The sequence below is a fragment of the Schistocerca americana genome, chromosome 7 (assembly GCF_021461395.2).
Source record: "Schistocerca americana isolate TAMUIC-IGC-003095 chromosome 7, iqSchAmer2.1, whole genome shotgun sequence".
Classification (NCBI taxonomy): domain Eukaryota; kingdom Metazoa; phylum Arthropoda; class Insecta; order Orthoptera; family Acrididae; genus Schistocerca; species Schistocerca americana.
Window position 1 is genome coordinate 447,724,760 of NC_060125.1, and position 26,447 is coordinate 447,751,206.

General features: G+C 37.8%; 1 protein-coding gene across 1 annotated transcript in view; it reads right to left on the minus strand.

Moving 5' to 3' along the window:
- The window catches only part of LOC124622991, a 101,167-nt gene that overhangs the window by 1,950 nt on the left and 72,770 nt on the right, over positions 1–26,447 (minus strand). The window lies entirely within an intron of this gene.

Below are 26,447 nucleotides of genomic sequence, written 5' to 3' on the forward strand. Positions count from 1 at the left end.
TCTTGCAGGAAAATGTTACATAACCATAAAATTTTGAAAAACATTAACTATTACTGATCCAAGAGTCTTTGACTGAAATCAGGTAAGCAATCATTTTACTTTTATTGGGAAATGGCCAGTTTCAGTTTCCTATTCCATTAAAATAGTTGAAGCTATCCTCGTGGACATACTATTTTGGTTTTCAAAATCTGCTTGATATATTTTATTTATGGCAGTGGATACATTAAAGCTTAATACAGCAATACGTAACATAAAAATAATCAATTAATACCTCTCATCAGTTATTTTAAGCAGCAAATGCTTTATATTGAGCTTGTATGGGGATAAAATGACAAACCGCAGCTTAGACAGAGGACAGATTCTCATCCATTCATGAATTCTGTAGGATAAGTTAATCCTGTTTCAAAATCATCTTTGTAATTTTTTATTTTTTTTCATTTTATTTAGTATGTTAAAATACAGCAAATTTGTAAAATTCTTTGTGCAATGACTTCTTTACCTTTCTGTTTGCGCAGAGCTATAAGCAATTGGAAAGGGGGGGAGGGGAAGAAAGGGGAAGGGGGAATCACTAAGTAAAACATGTTGTGGCTGTTTTTTGCGGCTACCTGAAGGGTCTATGTTTGTGACTGGATCTGCTGTTTTTATTTCAATTTGGATTTTACAGAATTTTTAAAAATTGTATCACTTTTTAGTATTAATGCTCATGTTCATAAGCACCTATTGGTTGATCTTGTGGTGCTGTCTGGAGCAATTTATGTTCATTCATCTTTAATAGTGACTCGCAGGATGAAGCACAGTTTCATTAAATCATGTTGGGAACTTACTTTGAAATTAAAGTATAAGTAGAAATGCCATTCAAGTTTTATTTAACTCTTTGCATCAATTTTGGTTGTATTTAGTAAAATGCCATATGTCATTTTTGCTGGTTCATGGTATTCATTATTTTTGAGGAATCATTAATTAGTCTCATCATTTTGAATGTTAATAAACTGATTACACATATACACAAATATGCATCTTATGTCTTCCATCGTTCAAGTCTTCTTAAAAACAACTGAAATGACAGAAAAAGAAATTTCAGCATTATAACAGAAGCTTTGACTGCTTGTGTTTATATATCATTTCTGTAGAATGAAACGTGGTCCACCACACATGAATTCTGATTCTGATTTCTTCATGCATCAACATTGTAGCCATAATTTGTTACTTCATTTAGTAGTGGTAAGAGGCAATGTGTTGCTTTAAGCTGGTATATAGTTTTAGGCTAGTTCTATGTCTACATCTACAGTTAATCTACACTCTTCATATCGATGTGAAGTGCATGACAGATGGTAGTTCCCACTGTACCACTTATTAGGGCTTATTCACACTCTATTTGTGTATGTAGTATGGGAGGAATGAGTGCTTAAACACTTCTATGCACATCTACATCTACATCTATACTCTGCAGACCACTGTGAGATGCATGACAGAGGGTATGTCCCACTGTACCAGTTATTATGGTTTCTTCTTGTACCATTCATGTATAGAGCACAGGAAGATTGATTGTTTAAATGCCTCTGTTCATGCAGTAATTATTATAATGTTATCCTCATGAACCCTATGTGAGTGATATTAGAGGGTTTTAGTATATTCCTAGAGTCTTCATTTAAAGCTTTGTTAATAGACTTTCACATGATAGTTTATTTCTATCTTCAAGAGAGTTCCAGTTCAGTTCCTCTGACACTCTCCCATGAATCAAACAAACCTGTGACCATTCATGCTGCCCTTCTTTGTATACATCAATATCCCCTATTAGTCTTATTTTTATGGGTCCCACACACTTGACTATTATTCTAAAACCAGTTCACAAGTGATTTGTAAGCAGTCTCCTTTGTAGACTGATTGCACTTCCCTTGTGGTCTACCAAAAAATCCAAGTCTGCCACCTGCTTTACTCACAAGTAAACCTATGTGATCATCCATTTCATATCCCTACAAAGTGTTACACCCAGATATTTATGAACTGGCCAATTGCAACACACAGGATATTACATTTTTTCATTTTGTGAAGTTAACAATTTTATATTTCTGAATATTTAAAGCAAATTGCCAATCTCTGCACCACTTTGAAATTATATCAAGATGTGAGTGAATATTTATGCAACTTCTTTCAGATAGTACTTCATTATAAATAACTGCATAATCTGCAAAAAGTTTGAGGTTACTATTAATAGTGTCTGCAAGGTCATTAATATATAAATGAACAGCAAGAACCCTAACACACTTCCCTGGGACACATCTGAAGTTACTTCTACATTTGATGATGACTCTCCATCCAAGATAACATGTTGCATCCTTCCTACCAAAAAATCCTCAGTCCAGTCATAAATTTCACTTGATGCCCCATATGATCATACTTTTTGGCATTATGCATAGGTTTACTACTGAGTCAAATGGTTTTCAGAAATCAAGCAATACTGCATCTACCTGATTGCCTTGATCCAAAGCTTTCATTATGTCGTGTAGAAAAACATGACTGATGTTTTCAGATTTCGTGCTGAATGGCATTGAGGGGGCTATTCTGTTCAAGATACCTCATTATGTTTGAGCTCAGGATATTATAAGATTCTAAAACAAATTGATATGAAGGATATAGGATGGTAGTTTTGTGGATCACTTCTACTACCCTTCTTGTAGATGAGTGTGACCTGTGCTTTTTTGCAAGAACTGGGCACTGTTTTTTGTCTGAGGTATCCGTGATAGATTATAATTAGAAGAGGGGCTCACTCAACCACAAATTCAGTATGAATCTGATAGGGATTCCATTGGGCCCTGGAGCTTTGTTCAGCTTTCAGGATTTCAGCTGTTTCAGAACACCACTGACTCTAATACACTACTGACCATTAAAATTGCTACACCACGAAGATGACGTGCTACAGATGCGAAATTTAACCGACAGGAAGAAGATGCTGTGACATACAATTGATTAGGTTTTCAGAGCATTCACACAAGGTTGGCGCCGGTGGCGACACCCACAATGTGCTGACATGAGGAAAGTTTCCAACCGATTTCTCATACAGAAACAGCAGTTGACCAGCGTTTCCTAGTGAAACGTTGTTGTGATGCCTTGTGTAATGAGGAGAAATGTATACCATCACGTTTTCGACTTTGATAAAGGTCAGATTGTGGCCTATCATGATTGCGGTTTATCATATCACGACACTGCTGCTTGCGTTGGACAAGATCCAATAACTGTTAGCAGAATATGGAATTGGTGGGTTCAGGAGGATAATACAGAACACCATGCTGGATCCCAATGGCCTCATATCACTAGCAGTCGAAATAACAGGCATCTTATCCACATCACTGTAACAGATCGTGCAGCCACCTCTCGATCCCTGAGTCAACAGATGGGGACATTTGCAAGACAACCACCATGTGCACGAACCGTTTGATGACGTTTGCAGCAGCATGGACTATCAGCTGTGGTTACCCTTGATGCTGCATCACAGACAGGAGCGCCTGCAATGGTGTACTCAACAATGAACCTGGGTGCATGAATGGCAAAACGTCATTTTTTCGGATGAATCCAGGTTCTGTTTACAGCATCATGATGGTCGCATCCATGTTTGGCGACATCGCAGTGAACACACATTGGAAGCATGCACTCATCATCGCCACACTGGCGTATCACCCGGCGTGATGGTATGGGGTGCCACTGGTTACACGTCTCGGTCATCTCTTGTTCGCATTGACGGCACTTTGAACAGTGGACGTTACATTTCAGATGTGTTACGACCCGTGGCTCTACCCTTCATTCGATCCCTGCAAAACCCTACATTTCAGCAGGATAATGCATGACCATATGTTGCAGGTCCTGTACGGGCCTTTCTGGCTACACAAAATGTTCAACTGTTGCCCTGGCCAGCACATTCTCCAGATCTCTCACCAATTGAAAACGTCTGGTCAATGGTGGCCAAGCAACTGGCTCATCACAATTCGTCAGTCACTACTCTTGATGAACTGTGGTATCGTGTTGAAGCTGCATGGGCAGCTGTACCTGTACACACCATTCAAGCTCTGTTTGACTCAATGCCCAGGCGTATCAAGGCCGTTATTACGGCTAGAGGTGGTTGTTCTAGGTACCAATTTCTCAATATCTATGCACCCAAATTGCGTGAAAATGTAATCACATGTCAGTTCTAGTATAATATATTTGTTCAAAGAATACCGGTTTATCATCTGCATTTCTTCTTGGTGTAGCAATTTTAATGACCAGTAGTGCATTTATGTCATTCATCTTTTCAGTGGTACAAGGATTAAAATGGTGCAATTATCCGGGCTTTCTTTTGTGAAGAAACATTTCAGAACAGAATTAAGCATTTCAGCTTTTGCTCTGCCACACTCGATTTCAGTTCCTGTCTCTTTCACTAGCAGCAGGAAAATAATTTTGTTGTCACATATGCCTTTACATATGACCAGAATCTCTCTGGATTTTGTAAAATATCATTTGATAATATTCTGTTATGGTAGTTTGGTTTCTTGCCAAATGCATTTCATTCAGCAGCTCTTGGTCTACAGCTCTACGCTTTGTTTTACACCTATTATGCGTTAATCTGTTTCCTTCACAATGATTCTATACAAGGGAGGTTTCCTCCCTTTATGAACTGTTCTACTGGATACATATCTATCCAGTGCATGGTCAACTTTTCTTTTAAACTTGAGCATAGTTCCTCTAAGTGCTCCTACCCTATGCTGAAAATTTAACGTTGCTCATTGAGGAATGACACTATTGATTTTTTAACTAGTTTATTGAAAATAAGTATCTTTCTACTTGTTTTAGTTGTCCTTTGTACTCTGGTAATGATCGTTGCCACAACCATGCCATGGTCACTGATTCCAGTTCAGACATGGACATCCTTAAAGAAGTCAGGTCTGTTTGTTGCAATATGATCCAATATATTTTTATCACGAGTGGGGTTCCAAACTATATGTTCTAGATAGTTTACAGAGAAGTCATTTAGTAATGTTTCACAGGACATCTTTATCACGTGCATGACTAACAAAATTGCAATTTTCTCAATTAATTGTTGGATGACTAAAGTCTCTGCCAGCTATTCCAGTATGATTTGGGAAATGAGTACAAAGGAACTGAGATATTCTCTTAAGTTTTTTGTTGCATCAGGAGATGGGTGTGGTGGGTGATGGAAGGGTGCAGTTACCATTTTATGCTCACCTCTGATACTGAGTCTTGCCCAAACAATGTCATGTGCAGCTTCAGTCTCTGTCCCTGTGGATTTGAGGTTTTTGTCTGCTGGAACATAAACACCACCTCCATTTCCCATTTGCCTTTCCTTTTGATACACGCTCAAATTTCTGACACAAATCTCACTGCAATCAATTTCAGGTTTCAACCAGCTTTCTGTACCTAGTATTATCTGACCTGCACTGCTTTTCATGAGTGTTTCAAACTCTGGCACTTGGTTGTGAATGTTTAATACTCTCACCTGTGGGAAGCATTTCTTTCAGTCTTACACTGATACTTCTGGTTTTCTTATGGCTATAGTTATCTGGGTTGGCTGGGGAGCTGCCTAATTTAAAAATCCCTTGTGTGCACCCCACACACAGTCAGCTACCTGAGAAGTGGCCTAATGTGTAGTGCACTCCTGATCTATTCAGGGGGACCCTACAGTTCTCAGCCCTATGGTGAAAGTCCAGGAAGTCACAGCCTAGCTTGTCACAGAACCTTTGAAGTCTCTGGTTCTGTCCTTCCTCTTGACTCAGAACTAAAGGGCCAAGATCAGTTCTGAAGACAATGCTTCAAATTGTGAGCTTCGTTAAAACTCCATGCACAAGACTGGACTTCTCAGCCTCCTCTGCCAGTTGCTGGAATGACCCAAGTATGACCTTGAAACGCAGACAACAGGCATCATTTGTTCCAATGTGTGCCACAATCTGCAGTTGGTTGCACCCTGTTCTGTCATTGGCTGCTGGAATAGCCTCTTCAACATGTTGAATGAGGCCCCCAAGAATTTACATTGCGTGCACCTGGTGTCCTTTCATGCCCCTTCCTGCCATTTCCCTATGGCATACCATCATTTGCTGTACATTTTAGCTGCTGATGATAACCTGCTGATAAAACCTACCGCTTTGTGTTTGCCTCCTCTTGATATCAGATAGAACAAGGTTCCCCAAAACAGGTGATGTGAGTCCCACAGGCTCAATTTAAGTGAAAGACAGCACCTCAAACTTGTTGGTTAGGGGGATCGGTACAACACACAGAGGCCTCCCTGGTACCATACATCCTTTACAGGTCTCCTAGATCTGCCACTCACTATCAAGTGGATGAGTAATGACAGACCCTGTACTTCTGCAGAGGAGACAGGATTCACAGGACATAATAGTACTTGAGGTACCTCTGATAGTGGTATCACAGGTACATGACTCTCAGGAGTTAGTCTAATCTTATTCCTATGATACCAATGGGAGTGATATGTAAGGGGTTCTAGTACATTCCTAGGCATCACTGAAAAATGTTTCTTAAAACATATTACACTTTCACGAGCTAGTTGGGATCTGTATTCAGGCATTTTGCGTTTCAGTTCCTTCAGTGTCTTCATGACACTTTCCCATTGGTTAAATAAATCTTTGCTGCCATTTTTTGTATACATTCAATCTCTTCTGTTGGCCCTATTTAGTATGGGTCCCACACACATGAATAATATTCTATGATGGGTCACACAGATGTTATGTAAGTTGTCCCCTTCATAGACTGATTGCAGTCCCTAATATTCTACCAATGAACCAAAGTTTGCCACCTGCTTTGCCTGTGAGTGTGCCTGTGTGATCATTTCATTTCATATCCCTATAAATTATTACACTCGGATGTTTGTACGAGTTAAATGATTCCAATTGTGACTCATTGATATTGTGCTCATATAATGCTTCATTGTTTGTTTTGTGAAGTGCAAAATTTAACTTTTCTGGACATTTAAAACAAGCTGCCAGTCTTTGCACCACTTTTAAATCTTATAAATATCTGATTGAATGTTTGTACATCTTTTCTGGACAGTATTTCATTATAAATAATTGTATCATCTGCAAAAAGTCTGAGATTACTATTAATATTGTCTGCAAGGTCAGTAATATACAACAAGAACAGCAAGAATTCCAACAACACTGAGTGAGGCAGCACAGTGGGTAGCACACTGGACTCACATTCGGGAAGATGACAGTTCAAACCTGTGTGCAGTGATCTTGATTTAGGTTTTCCATGAGTTCCATAAATTGCTTCAGGCAAATGCTGGGATGGTACCTTTGAAAGGGCATGGCTGACTTCCTTCCCCACCCTTCCCTAATCTGATGTGACCAATGATCTTGCTGTATGGTCCTCTCCCCCAAATCAACCAACCATCCAATCAACCAACTAACTGACCAACCAACCAAGGATTCCAACTCATGTCCCTGGGGCAGATTTGAAGTTACTTCTACATCTTTGTTCAGAGGTATCAATGATGGTAGCTGCATTGAATATTGAAATGAATCAATGGTAACAAGTGAAAATTTGTGCTGGACCACAACTCAAACCTGGACCTTCTGCTCAATGTGAGCAGTTGACATAGCTGCCTGGACCATCTGATCATGCTAACCATCTGACCCAAAATTCCCAGCCTGCCACACAGTACTGACATTGCATCACCTACCCATGGACTCCTTATTCACAGTTCCTGATTCCCTTAAGAGCTCAGGCATGGTGTGCATCTGCAGTGAAAGACAGGTTCGTGGGTTACATATATCAATTTCTACACCTTTTGATGATGCTGCAAACAAGATAACATGCTTTGTCCTCCCTACTAAAAAGTCCTTAGTCCAGTCACAAACTTCACTTGATATCTCATACAATCATACTTTTGATAATAAGTATATGTACATATGGAGTCACATGCTTTGTGGAAGACAAGAAATACTGCATTTGCCTGGCTGCCTTGATTCTTGGCTTTTAGGATATCATGTGAAAAAAGAATGAGTAGGGTTTCACATGACTGATATTTTCGAAATCCATGCTAGTCATTCTGTTCAAGGCCCGTCATTACATTTGATATCAGAATATGCATGATATAGTATGGTAAAAAGAGGGACTAACACAGCTGCAAATTCAGTAGAGAATTTCATAGAGATTCTGGATCTTTGTTCAATTTTAATGTTTTTAGCTGTATTCTAGTGTCACTGACACTAGTCTCTATTTCAGTCATTTTGGCAATGTTACAATAGTTAAATTGGGGCAATACTCCTGGAATTGCATTTGTAAAGGAGCACTGCTATCCTCAATTTCAGTGCCCATCTCATCTGTGAGTGCCTGGGTACTAACTTTAGTGTCACTAGCAAAACTGTAATTGTCTCTATCAATTGATAGATAATGGAAATCTCCTCCAATGAGTACAGTATGATTGGGAAACTTACATAGTGGCAAATAAAGATTTTCTTTGAAGTTTTCAGTTACATCTGGGGATGAATCCAATCATCAGCAGAAGGAGCCATTTATAAGCTTATGCCACCTTTGATACAATCCCTAAAAAACGTCACATGCATCTTCAATTTCTATCTCAGTTGATTAGAGTTTCTTGACCGTTTCCCTTAAGCCTATCATTTCAATGTCTGTTTCAGTTTTCCACAAAAATCCTGCTTTTTTTCAATTTTGTGTTTTAAAGAGTTTTCTGTAGTATCTAGTGTTATGTGAGCTCCATTGCTTTTTAGGAAAAGCTTCAAACTTTGACCCTTTCCTACAAGTGCTTCAGCAGTGAACCACTAGGTTTTTGATACTCTCACTTTTGTGGGGGCATCTTGTTGGATCTTACATTGATACTTCCACATCTTCTACTGTTATCATTATAAGGACTGAATGGAGAGTCAATAAACCTAAAAAATCCTCGAGTGCTCTCCACACACAGTTGCTACCCAAGTGGCAGCTTCTTATGTGCAGTGTAAACTTGTAGATGCTATGAAGAAGAAAAAGGCTTGAATTGGATAGCATATCAACAAGGCAAAAAGATTTTCTTCTTCAAGAGGTCACAGCAATCGTGCCCATGATGCTAGCAATTGTGACCAAATTTTTATGAGTATTTCTGTAGCTAATTTATGTTGACAAAAAGTCATTCCAGAGTAGCCACGTCCAGTTCAGTGTTCTGTGCAGCTCAGCGCTCAAACTTATAGTGAATGACACTGAAACTGACTTATCAACCTGGACTTTAATATTTTCTTGCCATTGTAATTTTTTGTAGTGTGTGGCATTAGATGAGTTGTTAGACTGGAATCATTGTTGTTTATGTTATATTGTTTGCTTATCCACACTTTCAGAAAGTGTGACTATCCACTGATAATTGACTACAAGCAGCAAAATAAAGAGCTGTGTTTGAGTGTAAGAAAAATCTATTTGAGGTAGTTGGTGTATCAGAATATTGTTCCAACAAAAATAATAAATTATTGATAATATAATGTAAATGGGCAGATAGGAAAAAATCTACTCACCAAGCAGTAGCAGGGGAACAGACACACAAAACGGGCTTTAATTTTCATAAGTTTTTGGAGATACTGGCTCTAAAAAATATCATTCCAGATTATTATCAGAAGCTTCTTCAATGACAAGATGAATTGTTCCAATACTCTGATGCCTGCTCATTGCTTTAACGTATGTGGTTGGTTATACTAGGGTTTGATGATGGTGATTTTCAAGCTATTGGGAAACATATTAAGAACATGCACCAATTATGGAATGTGACGAGGCAAATGATCACAGAAGGGATGGGAATATCGAGTGTGGATCACAGATCTTATCAGTCTGTGAGAATTTTTTTGTTTCTTGTCATCTGGATGTAAGTGTATACTGAGCACTCACAAACGGGAAGAATTAATCAGGCTTGACCTAGTTCAGTCAAGCTGCTCATTCAGTAACTGCTTTTCTCTATTCTTATCTTCTATGCCGTAAGGTTGAATTGTGACTGAAAGAACAGGCCAGCACTTACACCTCTTGTTTACAGTACAACAACCTAGTTACAACCAAGAATGGATTATTTATCTGCACATAGTAGGCTATTAGGTGTCTGTGATTTTCCACAAGATGTTAATGTTCTCACCAACAGTTTGAAATCTCTCACTCCAGTTGAGGACTCTGCACTCTTACAGTCTGTACAGTCCTAGAGACACCAGAAAAAGAATTCGATACTGCCATGAAAGTGTGTTCACATTTGCAATCAAACCTCAGATGTCTGGAGGCAGGCACATAGCACCAGATTTAATGATTTCTCTGAAATTTGTCAGATTCTTGACTACTGACTGCCCCTCTCTTTTTCTTTGCATGAACAGTATTTCCTCTAGGTGTTTGTGTACCTGTCCCATTAAATTGTGTTGCACTTACCATCCACCTAATTATATCTTTGCATTGGCACAAATATGTTAAGTAGCTTGGAAACATGGTTTACTCTAAATGGCTTAAGGCTAAACATTTCAAAAACCCACGTGATGAGTTTTAAAACCAAACAGTCAAAAACTGAAGAAATCTGTATTACTCACAATAATCAAGAAACTGAACTTGACTCAGTCAGATTCCTAAGAATAAATTTAGAAAGAAATTTTAGTTGGAATTCAGATACAGAATACCTAGCAAATAAATTAAACAGCATTGCATTTGCATTGCAAATTTTAACCAGTGCCACTCATTTGGACAACAGGAAAATATAGCATACTATAGCTACTCTAATCTGTTATTAGATATGGCATAATTTTTTGGGGAAACTTGGGAAACATTACACGACTTTTAAAGTTGCAAAAAAGAATCATTTGTAACATGTGCACTGCACAGCAGAGGGCGTCATGTTAATCATTATTTAAAGACCTAAAAATATTAGCAGTCCCCTCTTTGTATGTCTTTGAGGTGATTCTTTTCCTACGCAGCAGAGCTGATCCAAAACATAGAAAGGGGGGGGGGAAAAAAAAAAAAAAAAAAATTGATCACGCATACAACACAATAAATAAAGAAAACTTCATGCTCAACCCACATCACTTAAAATAGTGTGCTCAGACTCCTCAGTATATAGCTATGAAAATTCACAACACAATAAAATGGTGCAACATTACGAATACGAAAATAAATATTTTAAAAAGCAAGCTACATGATTTTCTAAATGAAGGATGCTACTACTCTTTGGAAGATTTCACGAAGGATCAAGTGATACTTTGAGCTGGATCCCTAAAATGGAATAAAAATTTACAATAGTTATAGCGGATGTACATATTGTAAGTTTGACAAATTTTAAATAAGTAAATTCTTCACAAGTACTATTGTAAATGTGACAAAATTTCAAATAAGCAAATTGTAACCTCAACATGTCTCCTGCACATCAGAGATATGTTCTGAACTTCTGTACATTATGAGATGAATAAAATACATTTCAAATTTCACAGACTGATGCTGCTGTGATTTGGGTGCAGCTCAAGGTGAGCTATATGCGTGAACCAGCATAGCAGATTTTTTTACAAGAGCCTCCAGTGTGTTGTAACCTCTTCCTCACAGCTATTCTTTCAGTCAACCAAAAAGATGTCATTTGGAAGGTGGCGAGACAGGACAGTTGGGTGGGTGCAGAAGGTTTTCTCACCAAATGTCCTAACTTTCTCCTTGGTCACACAAACAGTGTGATGCAGCATTACCGGATGATCATCTCTCCAGGGCATCTATTGTACAATTTATCATGGAACTTCTAAAGCAGATGTTGTAGACAGCATTTAAGATCCAACTGTACTCAAGAAGAACAACAAGAATACAAACCCATGCATTCCAAAAGACACTGCCCATGACTTTCGCAGCAGATTACACCATCCTTGCTTTCTTTTTTGATGGTGAACCAAAATGGTACCAAGTTATCCCCTGGTATTTTGTTCCAGGTTCATTTCAACGGAACTACCCTTCATCACCTGTCATAATATTCACTAATAAATTCTCCCCTTGTAATGAATCATCCTCCTGCAACATTACCTTTTTTTATATAGAGATAATTGATACCATATGTACTATTGATTCTTGCATAGGTTAAAATTACCTCAGCTGTTTCACTAAAAGTATTCATATGACTTTGTGTACGATGTATTATATTTCAGGCTAAAATGTATAAAAAAGAAGTTAAAGTGTTACAATAAATATGTACTAACAGTTAAAATTACTCTTCTTTTAAGAATAATTGAAAATTCAAAATATCTGGCATACTTAAAATTCATATTATTAATTGCACAACCAAACACAAATTATTAAATTTGTTTCTGGATTTAATTATGAAAAATGATATAATTTGGTAAAAATTCTTCTCCTGTCAAGAAAGTTTGTAATTTCTCTTGCTTTGTAAACTCCTTGCAAACTGTGAGTACCGCAGAATGTAAGTAGCAGCGGTTATGCCTCAGACGGAAGTAGTCGGTTTTATAAGTTTGTCACCAACAATGTAATTATTAGTTTTTTGAACGTGGAAATTATAAAGTCGGCGTGATTTAAAAGAATGGAATAAAATAAATAGCTATTCATAGCAACAGGCAACTCTTCATCAGCTATTTCGTCTTTAAGAATTCACAACATTAAATCAAAATTTTCAGCAGCAAGAATGCACTCCTAGACACAATTAGATTTTGAATCAGCAACAATAACAACAACTAGATAATCAAGATAAGTAAAAAGTTCTTCTTTTGTAATCTTACTCCTCTCGAAGTTTTCAAAATTTGTGCAAAGAATGTGAACTTTGATGGTGATGTGTGGGAGGGTAAGATTACACCCTTCATTTGAAAACTTGAACTGAATGATCTTCAGTCATTAATCATATATAAAAACAAAGATGAGGTGACTTACCGAACAAAAGCACTGGCAGGTCGATAGATACACAAACAAACACAAACATACACACAAAATTCAAGCTTTCGCAACAAACTGTTGCCTCATCAGGAAAGAGGGAAGGAGAGGGGAAGACGAAAGGAAGTGGGTTTTAAGGGAGAGGGTAAGGAGTCATTCCAATCCCGGGAGCGGAAAGACTTACCTTAGGGGGAAAAAAGGACAGGTATACACTAGCACACACGCACATATCCATCCACACATACAGACACAAGCAGACAACTGCTTGTGTCTGTATGTGTGGATGGATATGTGCGTGTGTGCTAGTGTACACCTGTCCTTTTTTCCCCCTAAGGTAAGTCTTTCCGCTCCCGGGATTGGAATGACTCCTTACCCTCTCCCTTAAAACCCACTTCCTTTCGTCTTCCCCTCTCCTTCCCTCTTTCCTGATGAGGCAACAGTTTGTTGCGAAAGCTTGAATTTTGTGTGTATGTTTGTGTTTGTTTGTGTATCTATCGACCTGCCAGCGCTTTTGTTCGGTAAGTCACCTCATCTTTGTTTTTATATATAATTTTTCCCATGTGGAATGTTTCCTTCCATTATATTGATATCAGTCATTAATCATGTAGCCAAAAGGCACAAACTTTTTGATGACTGAAGGTTTGTATAATTTCCTGCTCTGCACTAGGTCCTGCCACAAGTTTTGTTGCAATTCCAATTACAGCAATATGAGGTCTTCTGATTAACTCATCAGTTCTTTCCTTGTTCCATAAAATTGTATGCAGTTTGAAGGTGATTGTGTTGAGGTTCATCTCAGATGGTTGTGTTCCCATCTGCAAAGTGTTTCACCCATTTCCTAGCATTGTTTGAGCACGTGAACACATCTCCGTATGCAATCTGTAGTGCAAGATGAATTTCAACATCAGAGTTTTTCTCTTTAACAGTGAATTTGATGTCTGCAATTCTTTAAGCATAGTGTGTCATCATGTGATCTAGTTACACAATGTGTCAACACATGGTGTAAAGTTGGTAGTATATGATAATAAAGTAATTTTTATTACTTTGTTGGAATTGTAGATGTTACAAATGGTTCCTAAACTACTCAAAAAAAGTTCAGTGGCATCCTCATGACTTCCATATCTTGTGTTTTTTTCATTGGAAAACATTTCCTTGTTACTATTTTCATTACACAAAATCACCTGTGTAATGGAGGTAAAACATTAACCAGCATTCTGAGCATATTTCAGTACAGTATGGTGTACCTGCAACTGTGATTGAGACATTGCATCTTGTGTACAATGTTCAGTTTGTGAACGTGCCTTGGATTGTCATTTCAGGTTAATCTCATGCATGCATTATCATATTATGGTAAGAAGGATTGTCAATAAGAAAGTTTTTTGAATATTCAATCACTACCTGGACACAAAACACCAAAGATCAAACCCATATTGATTTCCCATTGTCAGCACCACCGGCCACTGCCTTCAAATTAACTTTCATGAGTACTCTCAGGGAAAACAAAGCTTTATTGGACGCAACTTTGAGGGCTAATTTAGGATCTATGCTTCCATTTTGAACACAGTATAACTCTCCAGCACCATAATGCATGAATGGCTTGGACAGAGGAACACCTGCAGTGGAACTGAATCATTGACATTGGGTTCTTTTCACCAACACGAACAAGATTTGTCCAACACTGATGATCATTAATAAAAGGAGGCTGCCATGTACCAATGTATATCATCAAGTAGGCAGTCCAGTGAGTTTAGCAGGGAGATGGGTCAATCTTACTGTGAGTTGATACTGTGAATGAAATTGGGCATCTTTAATATCTATGTGTCTATGCAGGAACACTTGTCACATACTGGATGACTGCAGGAGGGCTACTATTGAAGAGTGGGATAAGCTTGAGCAGAAATGTTTCAACCACAATGTGGATGGCATGCCAACAAGGACCCAAGCATGTTACAGTTCTTGGGAGGAAGTAGCATAGTATTAGATGAAACACAGTAGTTGATTCTAATTTCACAGATGGGCGAAGATGCACTTGTTTGAACAGAATGGGTCCAGTTTGGTTTGTACTTTGTTTTATTTCACAGTGAAGCTTTTTTCCAGATTTTTATTTATCTGAGTCCAGATAAACACTAAAGCACAATATAATGCTAGAACTACAATCATTCTTCTTCTTCTTCTTCACAGATGGATCACTTAGGACCACGCGTAATCAACATTTGTTGGCCTTCCTTTTCTCCCAGTATTCCTTCATAAGCAACAAATGGGCTGGCTTTCATTGCGTAGACCATGTATGTCAGTTAGTTTTTCTCTCTTCTTCCTCAAAATGCTGTGTGTTTGTGATTTTTCTAATTTCATTTCTGTCATGTAGATCTGGAGACCCTAATTCTCTCAGGTCTTTTTCCATCTGTTTGTACCAGTTCGGTCTTGTAGTTTTGTTCTTGAAAAATGTATGGATTTTGTGCGTTAACCTGTTTGGGTCCATTCTTTCTAAATGCCCCATGAATTGGATTCTTCTCATGTGCATTGTGTCTGTTATTTTGGAGATATTTTAATATATTTCTGCATTGGGTTTTGGATAATGCACACCATCTTTAGTTCTTGAACCTAGGATTTTCCTCATTATTTTACTTCTGATTCCCCTTTTAGTGTTCTGTGTTGAAGGTTTAGTGTCTCAGATGCGTAGAGAGCTTCGGGTTTAATTACTGTTGTGTAGTGTCGTACTTTGCAGTTCCACGAGAGACTCTCTTTGTTGTAAACGTTTTTTGTTAACTGAAACGCCGTCTCCATTTTCTGATTTTCTGGTCTCTTGATCTGACAGATTTCTTTTCATTACAATTTTCTGCAATCCTTTCACTTAAATATTTAAATTCTTTTACTCAAGAGCTGTAGTTATTATCAATTTTGAGATCAGAAGGTGCATCTTTGATGTCAGTCATGAATTTTGTTTTTCCAAATGAAATTTGTAATCCTATTTTTGCTGCCTGCTCTTGTAATAATTCTAGCTGTTTCTATGCATTAGTAATGTCTTGTACGATCAGTGCCATGTCGTCAGCAAATGCTAAACAGTCTAATTCTATGCCCTTACGATTTGTTCCCAGTATTTGTGCTGGTGCACCTGCTTTTCTCCATTCTTCAACAACTTTTTCAAGAGCACAATTGAAGAGCACTGGGGACAGTACATCCCATTGTCATACTCCTGTGTCTATTTCAAATTCTGTGCTCAATTCTCCCATAAATTTTACTTTGGATTTGGTCTCCATGAGTGTTTCTTTTATGATGTTTGTTGTCTTTTGATCTAGTCCAAATTCCGCTGATACTTCAAAAAGGGATTCTCGGTCTATACTGTCATATGCTTTTTTAAAGTCGACAAATGTGATGACATAACTTTTGTTTGAAGTACTATACAAATATTTCATCGAGTTTTTCAAGTTAAGGATTTGGTCTACACATGATCGACCTTTTCTGAATCCACCTTGGTATTCGCCTAGTTTTGAATCCAGCTGAGGTTCTGCTGGGCTTAGTAGGGCTTTAGACAGAATTTTGTATGTTGTTGACAGTAAAGAGATTCCACAATAGTTGTTGGAGTCTATTTTACTTCCTTTTTTGTACATAGGATGTATGATTGCTGTCTTCCAATCTGTGGGGATTTTTTCAGTTTTCCAGATTTCATGTATAATTTCTTTGAGTTTTGCAATAAGATTTTCTCCTGCATTTCTCCATAATTCTGTGATGATTTGGTCTTCTCCTGATGGTTTGTTATTTTTCCGTGACTGAATTATCTCTTTAATCTCCTGTAAACTTGGTGGCTTTGAGTCTGGGTTTTGTTGTGTGTGACGGAACTCAAATTTTTCTGCAGGCTTTTCACAATTCAGTAATTTAGAAAAGTATTTTGCAAGAATTTCACAGTTTTTGGTGTTAGTATGGGCAATTTCCCCATGTTCATTTCTGAATTGGAGTGATGGAGGAGAATATTTTGTAAATTAACTAGAATCCACTATTAATTATTAAGCAAATTTCATGCTTTGTGAGTGCAGTGTGCAGCCATCAGAACAGCATGGTCATTGGCTGCAGCTGAGCCTTTCTTGTCAAAGGGTTTGCTCAGATTACTGCAAACCAACAAATTTTTAGAATCCTCCTTTACCCCAAATTCACAGAGTTTTCCTCTCTGATACCCTCTTTCTTTAAATAAATTTTGCATCTTGTCACTCCTGTTTTCAATTTATTAAGAGCCTGCCAAGTCCTGTACTGGAGATGGCAGCCTGATGATAACTTCTCTTTTGCTGTCCATAGGGGACTTAGTTTTCCACAGATCAGCTTGGCAGGCTTCTGCTACCGGAATTTGATATGACAACGCTCTTTGCTCTGACGATCCTCTCTGCTGAAAAAAAGAGGAGCATCTATGTTTTCTTCTAGTTGTTGGAGATAAGAAATTCTGATTGGACATTATGCCTTTTGAGGTCAGATAAGTTTGTATATAGAAGTCATATGAAGTCAACTTGTAATAGCAATTATCAAGCATTAAAAAATTTAATTTGTGAAAAAGGTATATATCATTTATGAACTTTTATTCGATGTTGGATCCCTGGACCTTCATAAAAACTGTTGGTGTGTTTTGCAATACAGTGCATAGTGATTTCTTTGTGAATTAACAATACTGGGTGAATCTGCTACTATCACAGTCTGAATGACATGAAATATTTCGCTGTCAGCTTGTGTGTTCAAGACGTTCCCTAAGCGACCAGTTTGTTAGTCAGAAGATACCATACTGATACTGTTTGTTCAACTTTCTCATTTTGAAAGTGTTTTCTAGAAAATGTTATGGTGACTGTGAGTACTTTTGTGGCCAGGAGAGAGATGGAGTCTTCCTCACAAGCTGTAGCAGTTTTCTCCAACCTTGCCTGGCTTTCTCTGAGAACTGGAGAAGCAGAAACCTCCAACTGCCAACTTGTCCTGTATCTAACCCATTCTATCCCTACAGCAGCCAAAAAGAAAACATATTCATCCATAGTCAATTTTTTTTCACAGATTTTTTAATCTTAGATAGGGAAAAAAATTAGAATGTATGCATCTAGGAAAAATAATCAAAAGTGAGTTTAAATCCAGTATCCGTCTTATCTGTGTCAAAGACAATAAGTCAAAGAGCAAGCAAGCTAATTAATAAATTAATATTTCTTTTATGAGTAGCAGTCTTATTCCATAAGGAAGAGTAGGGCACACCATAGCAAGAGTTGCAAAGTTGAATCTGTGCACCTTTCTAATAGGGAAGTGTTAAGGCAGTGATGTTAAGTGTAGTTGCATGGAGTAACAGGTCTTGAACAGATGTTGCTCAAGCAATCAAAACATCACCACACATGCTGAATATAGCAGTCATCAGTCATTAAAAACACTCCACATGGTGTCAGTATGGTCATGAGTAGAAAGTGGCAGATAAAAAATTGATTGAAAGGAAGAAATTCTGTAATAAACCAGCAAAGAGAAGACACATTGGCAAGGCAATATGTATCATAAACAACAAGTCAATGTGTTTGGGTGAAGAACATGTTTCTAAACTGACAAACACGTGGCCGTAGATGACTCACCAAGAGCCAGCATGCAGCGAATGACATCTGGCCAGCACACAGCTGTTGACAACTGATCCATTGTCAGAGTGAAGTCTGCATCACCATACTACCAGCAAGCAGTCTACACTACTGCAATGCCAACATGCAGTCTAAGCCATTGTGTCATCATAATGCAATCATCAATGAGCAGACCATCACCAGCATGCAGTACAATTACGGTGAGCTACACCAGTACTTCACGTCAAAATTGGTTTTGTGGGTGTAGTGCTGTGATTTGATAATATTTGTGAGTCTGTTTATGCCAGTGCAAAAAAGGAAAATGTTAACAGATGTCAATGTGAAATGTTATTACAAACTCTGTTATTACAAAAACTGGAAGACATACAGAGACAGTCAAATGATGAATTTTCACAAGTAATAAAGGGACCTAATGAAAAATTTTCTAAGATACTTAGGAAATAACATTAAAGACACTCATCAGCAAGTAACAGAAAACCAAAACAGACTTTGACAAGAATTAGAAACCCAGATTAAAGACACTCATGAAGCATTACAGCACATTTAGTACATAATCTAGATCAAAGACTCAATGTGTTAACAGAAGAAATACACACCAAAGTCTTGAAAGAATGTGACTTATTTCGGGAAGAGATACATGAAAATATTAAAGATTTGCATGTGGATGTAGATAGTTTACATTACTTTGCAGAAACAGAATGTAAACTGGTAAAAGATCAGGCGTCAGATGCCCAAATGTGCATAGAAATTTTAGAACAGGGAAGCAACAACAGAGATTCTGTATATTTGTATGAGATACACTCAGGTTTGTTGAAAAAAATACAAGCATTGTTAGATCAGAAATGTCAGGAGACTCCACAAACTTTAGGAAATTGTGAGGAAGTCACTAACAACACCAATGAGCTAAAAGGACTATGGGACAAACTGGCAAAAAGTGGAAGGCTATTAACAGAAAGTCAACTTAAAGGTAAATCTTTTGATTTAACACTATTAGAGGAATAACAGTTGGGAAGTGGAATGAACTTTTACAAGCATTTTCCAAAGTTTAAACCAGATGGAGAAGTAAGTCCAATGTACTTCCTGTGAGTGATTCGCAGGTCATTATCACAGAAGTGGGAAGACTCCAGAAAGATAGATTTCACATTGAGTTATTTGCTAGGGGATGCTGCTAAGTGGGATGATTCTCAGGAGGAATTCAACTGTCTAAAACAATATGAGAGAATTTGATGCCAGAATTATTAGACCCAGAAGATTTTAACAGTTCATGGGGTAGTCTCAAAAAGTATATAGAATGATATCTAACAGGATCTAACTATTAAGGTAATCCAACAAAGGTACTGGTAAGGCATTTACTGTACCATGTAGAAAGGAAATTTTATATAGAAGTTGGTCTACTATGAATGAATTGCTGTCATTTGTTGAAAATCTCGATGGGATAAATAATAAGCACCTAATCCCAGTCATGAGGATACATGCCAGGAATGAGGTAAATTTAACCCTAAATACCAGAAAAAACAGGAGGTTAATTATTCTCAGGTAAATAAAAGTCAGAACAGTAAATCTAAACAACAAAGACTGGGAGTACAAAGCATTGATACACAATCATTTACAAACAGTGGACTAAAGGAAGGTGCTAGGATAGTGCAGCCTTTTTTGACAAACCATACCATACAACAATAGTTGTAGACAATCATTGTCCTGGTCAAGGGGTCATGATTCAGCACATCTTCAACTAAGTGTAGGCCCATATGAAAAAAAAAGGTAACATGACTTCAAAACTGGTACTTGCTGAAGAAGACAAAGAAACAGATATTGAGTTTACTAAAATAATAGTTTTGGGATGATTGACGGTCAGGAAGTGAGTGTGCACATAGATTCAGGGAGTGAAATTTCTATTGTATCTCAGTTTTTGTTTGGTGCATTAAAATATAAGAGAGTGTATCCAATATGGCCACTTACAGGGGTACACATTGTAGGATTAACTGGAAGCAAAGCAAGAAAATTAATCATAAAGTGCGGTTACTGATGGCATTAAACAATATTATATTTATGCAGACATGCTTAGTAATGTCTAATGTAAATTTGCAGTTGTTACTAGGTATTGACTGACTGATAAGATTTAAAGTAATACCGGATTTTTCAGCATAGATATTAACATATACAAAGCAAGACCAAGTATTTGTAGTACCATTTAGTGGCAAGATTATTGGTTATACCAAGGCATGTAACATCTACCTTGTAGCAACGAGCACCACGATAGATTGAGAGAATGCTTTGGATACGCAAAGTATACCGCAAGAATTAATTAGGACAAAAGCTTATGAATTTGATCTGTTAACTGAGTTATAGAAAAATGATCTATACCACATATTGATGAAGTGTAGTGAAGTTATCTCAGATAAACCTCGAATACTTGGTAATTATATATGTTGTTTTAAGATCAAAGATGAATCGCCTTTTTTCTATAAACCCTATCCGGTACCATTAAGTGTACCACCATCAATACAATAGGCGATTAATAAAATGATAGAAGGAGGAATGATAGAAAGGCGTTCTAGTGTGTGCAATAACCTGTTATTAGTAGTGCATAAAGCAATGGCGGCAGTACGTCTAGTGTTGAACCCCCATGCTCTATATAACCTTATAGAAACTGAAAAAGGTCAACTGGTCAGTATAAATGAAATATTGATGAAGTTTGAGCAAGCAAAGTATTTTAGCTCAATGGATCTCATATTAGGCACTGGCAAGTCAAACTTGATGATACTTCAAAGAAAGTTACTGTTTTTTTGTATAAGGGTAAGTCATATCAGGTTAGAGTGTTACCCTTTGGATTAAATATATCAGTGTCAGTATTAATAAGTCTTGGATGATGCGCTGGGAAAGGATTTATTGAAAGAACCAATAATCCATTTACATGACACACTCCTAGAACTCAAGACATGGGAAGGACATTGTGATTTACTGGTTCAAACATTAGAAAGGTTTCATGTTAAAGGAATCACTATAAGACTGTCAAAGTTGATTTTGGAAGAGAAGAACTTAAGTTTCTTGGTCACTTGGTAGGCATAAATGGAATAAAAGCAAGTCCACATAAGATAAGAGCCATAAAATAATGTCAAGAACCTAAAAGTACAAAACAACTGAAAGCATTTCTGAGGTTAGCAGGATTCTATAGCAAATATATTCAATGTCAACCTATAAACCTATCAAACTTACTGGAGAAAAAAACAAAATGGATTTGGGGTAACGAAGAGTGTTAGGCCTTTAATGAGATTAAAGTAGGTCTAGCAGAGGCACCCATTTTAAAACACCCTCAGATGGACAAACCTTTTATTTCAAGTACTGAGCCTCAGATTATGGAATAACATGTGAGTTGTTTCAGGGAGAGTGGGATATTAGCATGGGAGAACATAATACACTAGCTTTTGAGAGCCGAGCTCTAACCAAACATGACTTGAACTACACAGCAACAGAGAAAGAATCACTTGCTATAGTGTGGAGTGTACAAAAAATTCTAATTCTAATTTGGGAATCTAAATTAATAGTGTAGACTGATCATCAAGCACTAGCTTTCCTTATGGAAAGTTGACTACTACATAGGAGGTCAATACGTTGGGTACTAATTAAGTATACAAATGGCTCATAAAATGTAGTTCCTGATGCATCATCATGCTTACCATTGAGCATGAATGATTTAGTAAGAATGGAAGGTCCTGGTGTTGCCTTCAACATTCATTATTTATCAATAACTTATACTAATAATGAAGTAAGAAACCTAGCCTTAAGAATAAAGGATATAACTGATGATCCATATTTTTGGGGTAAGTGGAAAACCTTAAGCCAAGGAGGGACAATTGATTTCTTATTTTCTGTACTGTACTGTGATATATTCTAGCAATTCTTTATATATATATGGTCCAAGTTTCATTGAGCTGTGTTATTTGGCAGTGACATGTCATGTAAATGTTACTTTTGTTCTTATGTTTTGCGCACCTGTGTACTTGATTCATACATCGACAAGAATTACAGAGAATCCAAAAGAAAGTTCAAAATTTCGATTGTTGTGCAAGCAATTGAAAATAACTGAACAAAATACGCAATGAGACAAACATAAATGACACTTTTATTCGTGATGGTGCCCTGCACATTACAATAGACACAACATTGTTCTTAATAGGGTGTGTGAATTACCGATGAGTAGAGGGAGTTGACTTAAATATTTGTACTAGTTGAGTGTTGATCTAAGTATGTTAAACTCTATCCTATTAAGCATGTCAACACAGAGACAGCAATTAGATGTCTACGAAAATATTTCTCAGATATAGGACAGCCATGTACATTGTTGACAGACAATGGCCCATAGTTTGTGGGTAGAACTTTAAAGCTTGGGAAAATGTTAGACACGTTGCTATTTTGAAATACCACCTGCAAAGTAACCATAGTGAATGCACATTGAAAAAAATTGCTAGGTTGTGTAGGACTTACTGTTTGATGAGGCATTCAGGTTGGTTGCAATTGATTCCCAAATTCTAAGGGATAATTAATGAATATCCACATTTAACAACAGGACTGTGTAATGGGTCACCCTCCTCTAACATTACCTTTTTTTATACAAATAACTAATACCATGTACACTATCATTTCTTGTAATGGTGAACATTGTATCAGCTGTCTAACTGCATAGACTTCATATGATTTTGTATATGATGTGTTATGTTTCAGGCTAAAATGTATAAAAAGAAATTAATTTGTTACAATCGATATGTACTAAAGTGCGCGTCATTTATGTTGGCGGCCGAGTTTAGGTTCGTTCTGCGGATCTGACGTCACAAAACACTGTCAGCTAATGAATAGAGAATGACGTTGCCACATCTCCACTGCAGTGTAGAGCATGGACGAAAGTCTTCAGTTTTAGAAACGTTCAGTCATAAATAAAGTAATAGAACAAAAGCAATGTCTTGATAGCAGACATTCTTTTATAGAAAGTTTGGAGAAAGCATTCTTTATACCAATTGCTTCATATTCTATTAATTAATTAAACCAAACAAGCAATAACACTCCTAATTCAGGCGATAGCAAGGAAAGGTGCTTGTATCACTCTCACGAACCGCTTTTTCGCAATAAAGAACAGCGGTAATTGTTTATTTCCTATTGTACTTCAACGAAGCGTGAGTAATTCATAGTCATACCAACAGTGTTTGTCAGTATTTTGCGTCACGTGTTATAGTCCTCATGGCATTCTATAGTCAGGCGAGGTGCGTTAGCGTAACAGTTAAGGTGTTGGGCTGCCATGCGAAAGGTTATGAGCTCAAACCTTGCGCAGTGCTTAATATTTTCATTATTTAAAAGCAATATCGAAGTGCCTTACTACACGAATTATATTCGTTTGAATGCAATTTTTTGAAATTTCTAGTGCTTTGTCTCTTCATTAACCCTTTCGCTGCTGCAGACACGTGCTCGCCGCATTCCGCGCTGTGCGCGATTTTGTCATCACTGCACTGCTCGCCTGTGCAGACACATGGTGTTCCCACTGCTTGGACAAAAACTATTTGGCCCAAAAATTTGATTTTTACACGTCTTCTTGACTGATACCTTCCCCCATAAATGACTTAATTTTGTTTCGATGTTCAAAGCAGTTATTATGCAGCATTAAATGTAGTAAACCATTGCACGAAATTTTGAAGAGTGCAGGCGAGCAGTGCAGTGACAAAATCGCGCACAGCATGGAATGCAGGGAGCACGTCTTTGTAGCAGCGAAAGGGTTAATGCGGCCGTGGTGGCTTTACTTCATGAACTGCGCGCTTCCTCCTAAACGTAAGCTTGCGAACTATGCTATACTATGGCGCTGCTTCTATTGGCGCGTGCGTCGTGTGCAACTGGCAACACAGCAATCTCCCGCGTCTGGGCGGGCATGCGCGAGCCGCCAAGATAAAAGAATTGAACTATAATGGTTAAAATTACTCTTCTTTTAAAAATATTTGAAGTAACAAAATTTATAGGTAATCTAAAATTCATATTATTAATTGCACCATCTAATGTTAATTATTAAATTGATTTCTGGACACATTTATAAAATAATGATATAACTTGAAGATCCTTCTTTTGTTAAGAAAGTTTGCAAGCTCTTTTGTTTTGTAAACTCTTTGGAATATAGTTAGTATGGCAGAATGTAAGGAGTAGTGGGCATGTCTTAGATGGAAGTAGACGTTTTTCTAAGTTTGTCAACATCAATGTGAATTAGTGTTCTGAAATGGAGATTGTGAAGTCATTTTTCCAAAGCTGTTTCACAGAGGAAGACCACACTGCAGTTCCTTCTCTAAATCCTCGCACAAATGAAAAAATGGCTGACATCAAAATAAGTGTCCAAGGAATAGAAAAGCAACTGAAATCACTCAACAAAGGAAAGTCCACTGGACCTGACGGGATACCAGTTCAATTCTACACAGAGCACGCGAAAGAACTCGCCCCCCTTTTAACAGGTGTGTACCGCAAGTCTCTAGAGGAACGGAAGGTTCCAAATGATTGGAAAAGAGCACAGGAAGTCCCAGTTTTCAAGAAGGGTCGTCGAGCAGATGCACAAAACTATAGGCCAATATCTCTGACATCAATCTGTTGTAGAAGTTTAGAACATGTTTTTTTGCTCACGTATCATGTCATTTCTGGAAACCCAGAATCTACTCTGTAGGAATCAACATGGGTTCCGGAAACAGCGATCGTGTGAGACCCAACTCACTTTATTTGTTCATGAGACCCAGAAAATGTTAGATACAGGCTCCGAGGTAGCTGCCATTTTCCTTGACTTCCAGAAGGCATTTGAAACAGTTCTGCACTGTCGCCTGATAAACAAAGTAAGAGCCTACGGGATATCAGACCAGCTGTGTGGCTGGATCGAAGAATTTTTAGCAAACAGAACACAGCATGTTGTTCTCAATGGAGAGACGTCTACAGACGTTAAAGTAGCCTCTGGCGTACCACAGGGGAGTGTTTGGGACCATTGCTTTTCACAATATATATAAATGACCTAGTAGATAGTGTCGGAAGTTCCATGCGACTTTTCGTGGATGATGCTGTAGGATACAGAGAAGTTGCAGCATTTGAAAATTGCAGCGAAATGCAGGAAGATCTGCAGCAGATAGGCACTTGGTGCAGGGAGTGGCAACTGACCCTTAACATAGACAAATGTAATGTATTGCGAATACATAGAAAGAAGGATCCTATATTGTATGATTATATGATAGTGGAACAAACACTGGTAGCAGTTACTTCTGTAAAATATCTGGGAGTATGCGTACAGAATGATTTGAAGTGGAATGATCATATAAAATTAATTGTTGGTAAGGCGGGTGCCAGATTGAAGTTCATTGGGAGAGTCCTTAGAAAATGTAGTCCATCAACAAAGGAGGTGGCCTACAAAAAACTCGTTTGGCCTATACTTGAGTATTGCTCATCAGTGTGGGATCCGTACCAGGTCAGGTTGACAGAGGAGATAGAGAAGATCCAAAGAAGAGCGGTGTGTTCCGTCACAGGGTTATTTGGTAAGCATGATAGCGTTACAGAGCTGTTTAGCAAGCTCAAGTGGCAGACTCTGCAAGAGAGGTGCTCTGCATCGCGGTGTAGCTTGCTGTCCAGGTTTCGAGAGGATGCATTTCTGGATGAGGTATTGAATATATTGCTTCCCCCTACTTATACCTCCCGAGGAGATCACAAATATAAAATTAGAGAGATTCGAGCGTGCACGGAGGCTTTCCGGCAGTCGTTCTTCCTGTGAACCATACGCGAGTGGAACAGGAAAGGGAGGTAATGACAGTGGCACGTAAAGTGCCCTCCGCCACGCACCGTTGGGTGGCTTGCGGAGTATAAATGTAGATGTAGATTGAGATTTAGAAGAATGGGATAAACTACAAAGATATTCATAGCAATAGGCAAATCTTCATCAGTTACTCAGGTCCACAAGAACCCACAATGTTATAAAAATTACAGCCTCAAGAATGTACCCCAGATGAAAGACTTGGA